Below are 9,015 nucleotides of genomic sequence, written 5' to 3' on the forward strand. Positions count from 1 at the left end.
GAACAGTTGGTTAACTGCCTTGTTCAGGGGCAGAACAACAGATTTTTACCTTGTCGGCTCAGGGATTCAATCTTGCAACCTTTCAGTTACTAGTCTAACTCTCTAACCACTAGGCTACCTGCCGCCTCAGTAGACAATACAACTTAAGGCAATCCTGTGTTTGAATTTGTAACACGGCTGCATGGGATTTGTCAGATTATAAATCTGGTGTGGTTTCACTGCATCCAATTGCTGTGTTTGTGATAGCGTAATGCAAGGAGCGACTTGTGGATTTGACAGCTCTAATGCAGCTCACCTCTGACAACTCCAAAACAACTACTATGTGGGTGTCGGCTAGGATCTGTTTGAATCTAGCTCTAACTATAACCCTATATCTCTGTAGTGACGGGATGGAAAATTACTGAGAATAATCACGGACAATATTGCCACTCCTATTTTCCATATCTTCAATCTAAGCCTACTAGAAAGTGTTATGCTACCCAAGAATAGGAAAGCCCCCTTTACTGGCTCAAATAGCCAACCAATCAGCCTGTTATCAACCCTCAGTAAACTTTTGGGAAAAGTTGTGCTTGACCAGATACAATGCTATTTTGCTATTTTACTGTAAACAAATGGACAACAGACTTTCATCACACTTATAGGAAGGACATTTAATAAGCACAGCACTTACACAAATTACTGATATTTGGCTGAGAGAAATTGATGATTAAACAATTGTGGGAGCACTTCAGTGCGGCTTTTGACATTATTGATCATGGTCTGCTGATGGAAAAACATATGTGTTATGGCTTTACACCCCCTGCTATATTGTGGATAAATAGTTACCTATCTAACAGAACACAGAGGGTGTTCTTTATTGGAAGCCTCTCCAACATAATCCAGGTATAATCTTACTTTTTTCAATCTTTACTAATGACATGAGTCATTACTAATGGCCTTGAGTAAAGCCAGTGTTTCTATGTATGCGGATGACTCAACACTATACATATTAGCTACTACAGCAGGTGAAATCAATGCAATACTTAGCAAAGAGCTGCAGTTATCTTAAGAATGGGTGGCAATAATTAAATTAGTCATTACAGTTTTTTCCAACTGTTTACACACAAAATAATTTCATGTCACACGATTTTTGAAACCTCTCACTCAAAGTGCAAAACTACACACCAAATATCCAAAACCATAAGCTATTTCTCAGGCTTTGACTCAGTTGTCAATTGCATAAAACACTTTTTTCCAAAACACTACACACAATTCTCTACCTAAAACACAAAAATCTAACAGGAAGTAACTTGCTTTCCTTTTCCAAACACAACCAATCAAAATGCTACACTTATTCACCAGGTCACACACACTCCTCACATGTGCAAAAACGAATAGCTTAACTGATCACTAACCAATCATTGCTTTACTGTAGTATAGGCCTATAAATAGGTCAAAGGTCAGATTACCTGTTTTGAACAATGGATGCCAACAATGGACAGAGAGCAAGAGGAGTAGGAGGGAGAGGAAAAGGAAGAAGAGGACGAGGGCAAAGAAGAGAAGGAAGGAGAGCCATCTCTAATGAGATTAGGGCAACACTTGTTGATCATGTGATCAACCACGGTTTGACCATGAGAGAGGCTGGACTGAGAGTCCAGCCCAACTTGAGTCGATTTACAGTGGCGTCCATAATTCGAACCTTCAGAAATGAGAACAGGTATGCAACTATCTAATGACTATTTTAGCATTACAGTAATGTACTGTAAAATACGTATGACTGCATAGTATTGCATAAACATTTGTAACTGTAAGCCATCCATTTACTGCACTGCATTGCATGAAGGAGGTTGGATATCATGCTGTACTACATTGTTTTGTACATTGTTTACAGTTTCTATGCTGAACACATACTGTGTTTGAATTCTGTACAGAGTGGGAAGGCAAAGACATCACGGAGGACGAGGACGCTTGTTTACAGATGTACAAGAGACTGCAATTATCAATATGGTTTTGGCCAACAATGCAATTAGGATTCGAGAAATAAGAGAGCATATCTTGAATAATGACACCATATTTAACAACATAAATGCTGTAAGCCTGTCGACCATACAACGCATCCTCCAACGACACAGAGTGACGATGAAACAACTTTACAAGGTGCCATTTTGAGAGAAACTCTGACAGAGTCAAGAATATGCGACATGACTTTGTAGAGGTATGTATGCAACACTACTTCCAGTACTTCAGACATACCATATTTACTCATCTGTATATCCTTTTGTCTGTTACAGAGAGTATTGGAGCTAGATGCCCATGTAATTCGCCATTAATTTATTTATGTGGATGAGGTTGGTTTCAACCTCACCAAAACCAGGCGCAGCGGAAGAAATGTAATAGGACAGAGGGCAATTACCAATGTCCCTGGACAGCGTGGGGGTAATATAACTGTGTGCTGCCATCACTCAGATGGGGTCCTACATCACAATGCCACACTGGGTCCATACAACACTGGCCATATACTTTTCTGGATGCAATTTACACAATGCTTGTCCCTGATCCAGATCAGGAGCCTTCTAGATTTGTGGTTTTATGGGACAATGTTAGTTTTCACCAGGCTGTTCTGGTCCAAAACTGGTTTGCCACCCATCCACAATTTGTAGTTTTGTACCTACCCCCATATTCACCTTTTCTAAATCCCACAGAGGAATTCTTCTCAGCCTGGCGCATGAAAGTGTATGATCGCCAACCCTATGCCCGCATGCCGCTTCTCCAGGCAATGGAGGACGCATGTCGGGACATAGAGGTTGCCTCTGTCCAAGGTTGGATACACCATGCTAGGAGATACTTCCCTCGATGTTTGGCAAGAGAAAACATATCTTGTGATGTGGATGAAGTATGTGGCCAGACCCAGGCCGGAGAAGAGATGAAGCGTAGCATAGCACTGGTGACTGCCCCCCCCCCTACCAATTCCTGGACTGCCCCCCCGGGACCCCACACACACAATTGTGTTCTTTACTGTATTCTAAAGAATATACTTTTGGTCTACATATGCTTATGGTTTTGTTGTATGCTACTGTATACAACAGTAATATTTGGCCTAATAAATATTTTCTGTGTCTACATTGCATTGGTGTTTACAGTGTACTTGTTACCCCTCTCAGCAGATTACTTTCACTGTCGAACATTGTATTGAAATGTAGATATAAGCCTATGACAGACCAAAGAGCTTTAGATTTAAAACAGCAGTGTTTACATGGTATATCCAAAAATGTACTATTTCTGGATATGTTTGCCATTTGATGCAAATGCTTCATTCTGACATGTGTTTATGGCATTTTGAATGCAGTGTTACATTTTGAAGGAGATGTGAGGCGTTTTGCATTTTGTGTGTGCAGTTTTGGAAATTGTGTGTAGAGTTTTGAAAAAAGGAGGCAGTTTCGAAAACGTGTGTAAGCATTTGGAAAAAACTGTAATACAAAAACTTAAAGCATTGTGTCGGAACATTTCATTCACTAAACCATAAATCTTAACTAAATCTTGTAACAAAGAATGTGAAAATTGAGCAAGTTGAGGTGACTAAACTGCTTGGAATAACCCTGGATTGTAAAACTGTCATGGTCAAAACATGTTCATACAACAGTAGCTATGATGGGGAGAAGTCTTTCCATAATAAAGTGCTCCTCTGCATTTTTAACAACACTATGAGCAAGGCAGATGCTACATGCTTTAGTTTTGTCGCACCTGGACTATTGTTCAGTCGTGTGGTCAGGTTCCACAAAGAGGGGCCTTGGGAAATTACAGTCGGCTCAGAACAGGGCAGCATGGCTGGCCCTTAAATGTACACAGAGAGCTAACTTTAATAATATGCATGTAAATCTCTCATGACTCAAAGTAGAGGAGAGATTGACTTCATAATTTCTTGTTTTTATAAGATGTGTTGACATGTTGAATGTACCGAGGTGTCTGTTCAAACTACTAGCACATGCCACCAAAGGCCTCTTCAAAATCCCCAAGTCAAGAACAGCCTATGGGAGGCACACAGTACTACATAGAGCCATGGCTACATTTCCATGGCTACATTTCTATTCCACATCAGATAACTGATGCAAGCAGTAGATTTTGAAGATTTTTTTTAAGTTTTAAGAATTCACCTTATGGAACAGGGAGGACAATGAAGACACACAGAGCCACAGACACATACACACGATAAGAAATACACTCTACAGACACATACACATGGATGTTGCATTGTAAATATATGATAGTGGAGTTGTGGCCTGAGGAAATACACTAAATGTATTGGTTAAAGTGTTATGAAATGTAATGTCAAGTAATATTTTAAACTGTATATAACTGTTTTAATGTTGCTGGACCCCAGGACAGTAGCTGCTGCCTTGGAAGTAGCAAATGGAGATCCTTAATAAATACAAACACATTTCTACAGAGAAAGAGTCTGAGGGAGTGAGATGTTAAAAAGAGAAAAATCTTTCTCTCTATTTCCTGTGTGTGCACTCGTCTCGCAGCTCTTCACACGTTTGCAAAACTCTCCCACACTATCTGTTGTTTCTTTCTTTCTGTTAATCCCTATTCAACACTGATGGGTGTGTGTGTGTGTGTGTGTGTGTGTACAATGTCTTACCTCTCTTTTGTATTTTAATATTAATATTATTATCTCCATGTTCTAATATATGCTTATAGCCACCAGAAGTATTTTTAATTACATTTTTAAATCACTGTATGTCTAATAAATCAATGTGTGTGTTAATTTACTGAACATAATTCCAAAATATACATTTTAATAATTTATTTCCCTTTGTCCATTGAAATGCTCACTCTGACTGTTACATTTGTTGAAAGGATCGGACCAAGGCACAGCGTGCGTAGAGTTCCACATTTTTTAATAGTGAAACTTACAACAAAAACAACAAAGAATATAACAAACGTGCAGTATTGTAGTGTACAAGGCAACTATACAAGGACAAGATCCCACACCAGAAAGTGGGAAAAAGGGCTGCCTAAGTATGATCCCCAATCTGAGACAACGATAGACAGCTGCCTCTGATTGGGAACCATACTCGGCCAAAAACAAAGAAATAGACAACATAGAATGCCCACCCCAAATCACTGACCATCTCGAATCCCACCGTACCTTTCCCGCTGTGCAATCTGGTTTCCGAGCCGGTCACGGGTGCACCTCAAGGTACTACGCTCAAGGTACTAAACGATATCATAAACGCCATCGATAAAAGACAGTACTGTGCAGCCGTCTTCATTGACCTGGCCAAGGCTTTCGACTCTGTCAATCATCATATTCTTATCGGCAGACTCAGTAGCCTCGGTTTTTCTAATGACTGCCTTGCCTGGTTCACTTTGCAGACAGAGTTCAGTGTGTCAAATCGGAGGGCATGTTGTCCGGTCCTCTGGCAGTCTCTGTGGGGGTGACACAGGGTTCAATTCTCGGGCCGACTCTTTTCTCTGTATATACCAATGATGTTGCTCTTGCTGCGGGCGATTCCCTGATCCCACCTACCTGGTTAAATAAAAGGTGAAATAAAAAATGAAATAAAAAATAAATAAAAAATAAATAAACACCCTGTCCTAACCAAATAGAGAAATAAAACGGCTCTCTAAGGTCAGTGTGTGACACTGACGGTGTAGGCTGTCAGGACCCGGTTACGAACCCGGGTCTCCGGAGTGAGAAACAGTCACTTAACCAACTGAGCCACGAATAGTCGGCAGAACCCAGAAGATGAGGCAGACACAGCAGTACTTGAGACGGTGTATTTAATGTAGTAAAAAGTGAAGCCCTTCAGGAACACATGTAACTCCACAACCTCAAAAGGAATTCCACAAGAACAAAGGTAATCCTCCAAGACAAAAAAGGTAAATCCACAAGGTGGTAGGTATAGCACAAAAAGCCTCAAAAGATACTCAAAAATAAATAAACAAGAACAAAAAACAGAATTCCACAAGAGCGTCCACCGGGATCAACAAGCGTTAACAGAATACTAGGGCTGGGTGCTAACATACAAACACAGAGCAAAGGACTGAGGAAAGCAAAGGGTTTAAATACAATCAGGGGAAACGAGGCACAGGTGCAAATAATAATGGGGATCAAGGGAAAACAAAAGGTCAAAAGGCACAATGGGGGCATCTAGTGACCAAAAACCGGAACAACCCTGGCCAAATCCTGACATAGGCGTTAGGAAAAAAAAATATTTACATACACAGCTCTGTTTGGACTCTGCCAATAGCATCATCGAGGACACACAACATTTTGTGATATTATTTTTAAACATTTATTTAACTAGGCAAGTCAGTTAAGAACAAATTATTATTTTCAATGATGGCCTAGGAACAGTGGGTTAACTGCCTTCTTCAGGGGCAGAACGACAGATTTTTACCTTGTCAGCTCGAGGATTCTGTGAATGTATTGTAATGTTTTAAAAATAGTATAGCTGCCTTAATTTTGCTGGAACCCAGACTCTTTAGCTGCTGCCAAGGGGGGATCCGTAATAAATACAAATACAAAATCAATGAGCTAACTAACTCCGTCGCTGGCTTCATCAGGAAATGCATCGCCAACGTTGTCCCAAAAGTGAAGATTCACTGCTTCCCCAATCAAAACCCTTGGATTTACACTGAGGTACGCACCGAACTAAAGGACCGAGCTACTGCACACAAGGCTATCGCAGACAACCCCAAGGCTATGACTGAGGACACGAACACGTACAAGAAGTCCCTCTACGATCTCCTCAGAGGCATCAAACAGACAAAAAGGCAATATATAGGAATATATTACACCATCTCCGATGCGCAACGCATGTGGCAGGGGCTACTGTCCTTTACGAATTACAAGGAACAGCTAGCCGTGATCTATCCAACAATGCCTCTCTACCGGACGAGCTCAATGCATTTTATGCACGTTTTGACAAAACAGCACTGAGCCGTGCACAAGGGCACGCTCTGTGCCAGAAGACTGGGTGATCTCGCTCTCCGAGGCCAACGTGAGTAATGTTTTTAATCGGGTCAATACTCGCAGGGCCACAGGCCCAAACGGTATTCCTTGGCTCATTCTCAGAGGATACAAAGACCAGCTGGCAGGAATCTTCAGTCATTTTCAGCCTCTCCTTGTCCCAGTCTGTAACCCCCACTTGTCTCAAGATGATCAACATCACTCCTGCTCCCAATAACTCTAAGGCTACCTTCCACAATGACTATTTGTTGGCATTACTATTTTTCTATTTATGCTGCTACTGGTCACAATTACTCCAGGTTACATCAGTATATTACCATAAGTATTTATACACAGAGTATACAAACATTAAGGACATCTACTCTTCCATGACATAAACTGAGCAGGTGAATCCAGGTGAAAGCTATGGTCCCTTATTGATGTCACTTGTTAAATCCAATTGAATCAGTGTAGATGAAGGGGAGGAGACAGGTTAAAGAAGGATTTTTAAGCCTTGTGTCACGCCCTGACCTTAGAGAGCCTTTTAATGTCTATTTGGTTTGGTCAGGGTGTGATTTGGTTGGGCATTCTATGTGTTGTATTTCTTTGTGTTTGGCGGAGTGTGGTTCCCTATCAGAGGCAGCTGTCTACCACTGTCTCTGATTGGGAATCATACTTAGGTAGCCTTTTCTCCCACCTATGTTGTGGGATCTTGTCCTTGTATTGTTGCTGTTGAGCCCTACATTTCGTTGGTTCTCTCTTTCTTGTTTTTCTGGTTATCATTAAACAATTTAATTTGATTGCTCTTCTGATTTTCGTGACCAGGTTGCCTGCTGCTAGCTAGGCATAATGCTATGCTATGCTAGGCTATCGATAAACTTACACAAATGCTTGTCTTGCTTTGGCTGTTAAAGAATATGATTAACCTACCCCACGCTGCATCTTGGTCTAATTCCACCAACGACGATCGTTACACCTTGAGACAATTGAAACACAGATTGTGTATTTGTGCCATTCGGAGGGTGAATGGGCAATACAAAATATGCAAAGGCCTTTGAACGCAATATGGTAGTAGGTTACAGGCTCATCAGTTTGTGGTTAAAAACTGCAACCCCGCTGGGATTTTCACACGCAACAGTTTCCACCAAAAAACACAGTAAGTACGTTTACATTCACACTAAAATAATTCAAACTGATGATTATTGCAGTAAGCAGAGTATGGCATTAGTCATGCTGTATCGACTTTCTACTTGCAAAGCATGTAAACATTTTAATATAACTATTCACAGTACATTTAAATCTATTGTGGTAGGCTCAAGGGGGTGTGGTTTTCACGTCACCAAGTTCAATAACCAAACACACACACAAACCACAATACATATCGGGAATTTATTAGGGAGATTTTCACACTGTGGGAAAGGGGGTAATTCAGCAACCAGTTCACAGTCCACAATCTGTTCTTATTGTCCATGTCATTCTCCAGGGGTAATCCTAAAACTTGGGTCCTCAGCCAAACCGGTTCTGTACACAGTTGGGGTAATCAGACAGTCTAGGTCACAACAGCTAATCACACAGATACTTATCTCTCTTCTCACATTCTACATAACACACGTTTCCCTCTCAGTCCTCTCCTTGTTTGCGCAGCCCGCTTCCTCTTTTATCCCCAAGCACTCCATGGCTTAATGATCCACAGGCTTGCCTCATTGGGGCAGGAAGTCCATTGTGCCTAGGGGGCAGTATTTTCATTTTTGGAAAAATAACATTACCAAAGTAAACGGGATATTTTGTCAGGCCAAGATGCTAGAATATACATATAATTGACCGCTTGGGATATAAAACACTCTAACGTTTCCAAAACTGTAAAAATATTGTCTGTGAGTATAACAGAACTGATATTGCAGGCGAAAGCCTGAGAAAAATCCAATCCGGAAGTACCTCATGTTTTGAAAGCTCTGCGTTCCAATGGCTTCCTATTGAGTGGGCTATCAACCAGATTACTTTTTCTACAGCATTGTGACGTAGTTTTACACCTTTATGTTGAAGAATCACCTGTAAGCGGCTACATTGTGTAAGTGGTCACC

The sequence above is a fragment of the Oncorhynchus nerka genome, linkage group LG8, assembly GCF_034236695.1.
Source record: "Oncorhynchus nerka isolate Pitt River linkage group LG8, Oner_Uvic_2.0, whole genome shotgun sequence".
NCBI lineage: Eukaryota > Metazoa > Chordata > Actinopteri > Salmoniformes > Salmonidae > Oncorhynchus > Oncorhynchus nerka.